Source organism: Rhipicephalus microplus, chromosome 6 (assembly GCF_043290135.1).
Source record: "Rhipicephalus microplus isolate Deutch F79 chromosome 6, USDA_Rmic, whole genome shotgun sequence".
Classification (NCBI taxonomy): Eukaryota; Metazoa; Arthropoda; class Arachnida; order Ixodida; family Ixodidae; genus Rhipicephalus; species Rhipicephalus microplus.
Genome location: NC_134705.1, coordinates 84836676 through 84837999, shown reverse-complemented (window position 1 = coordinate 84837999; position 1324 = coordinate 84836676). Strand labels below are relative to the sequence as shown.

At 44.9% G+C, this 1324-nt stretch overlaps 1 pseudogene; it reads right to left on the bottom strand.

Annotated features, from left to right (window-relative positions):
* Window positions 1-874: 874 nt before the first annotated feature.
* On the bottom strand, window positions 875-1048 carry LOC142766152 (U2 spliceosomal RNA; annotated as a pseudogene).
* Between the last annotated feature and the right edge of the window lie 276 nt (window positions 1049-1324).

The following is a 1324-nucleotide window of genomic DNA, read 5'->3' as shown; positions in this document are numbered from 1 at the left end:
CCGTAAGGTACTCGGCTGCTGACCCGCAGGTGGTGGGATCGAATCCCGGCCGCGGCGGCTGCATTTCCCTGTGCTCAGATTAGGGTGCACGTGAAAGAACCCCAGGTGGTCGAAATTTTCCCATAATCATATGGTGGTTTTGGGACGTCAAACCCCAAAGGTCAGTGGACATAGGAAAAGCACATCGGGGCTTTGCCGCTCCACCGTACAGCAGGTGTGTGCGGAGTGGGTCCTGTGGCGTTCTTTGCGATTTTAATTTGTGATGGGGAATAGTGTAGATGCGTAGACGTGGCGAGAGCACGCGTCTTCAGGTTCAGACGCCGCGTGAAGATGTGAAATAAAAATGCCTTCGCTTGCCACTGCAACTGTAAACAGAAACACCAACCAAACCCCATTTTCTAGAGGCTTTTTTTATTTTTCGTTGCGAAACGGGTGAATTCGAAAAGCGGAAATAGCTTGGCACATACATACACACTTCTACACACATACATACATACACATCGCACATGCATACACATCGTATACACACTTCTAGCTTTCCTCCGAAACAGTAATGATAATTTCCTCAATAGTTTTATTAATATGAGTAGGAACGTTAAAAAAAATAAGAAACTTGAGTATGTACGTGTGAACATAACAAAATAAAAGAGACCCTCCATATATGAAATACACACGGAAACATTTATTTTCCCAGAGCAATCGTAAGTGTAAACACAGCTAGCGCACTCCCTGCACGCGAATACCGCGTCAGCCGGGGCGGCGTGCCGCCACCGTCTCGGACACTCGACGCACCCAAGCCGTTTACCCCGGTATCATGGGTAAATCCGAACACTCCTTCTATCATTGAATTTATTGTCGAACTCACCCCGCAGGGGGTGAGTGGGCCGATCCCGGAGGTAGTGCAATACCGGGCCAACCCGTGGCGGAGGTGAAGCAAGCTTCAAGCACTCCGCCGCATCACAAAAATAAGTTTAATATCTTGGATCCAAATAGGATCCGTATCAGATATTAAGCTGATAAGAACAGATACTACACAAAGAGAATTTATTTGTCTCTCCACTCATAGAACATATTGCTGCAGTGTGAACACAATACACAGCCGACAGTTCGGCCGGTTACATGGCTGGTACAGGAAAACAAATTAGGACTTGGTTTAATAAACGGATTACAGAAACTTGCAGCTTGCAAGGGCGCCAAAATACACAAAAATACACTCTTTTCCCATTTAACAAAGTTTTTTTTTTTTTTTATTAAACAAAACACACACATATATATAAAGCATCTATTTACATATGTACAGATACACATGGAGTGTGCATAACTA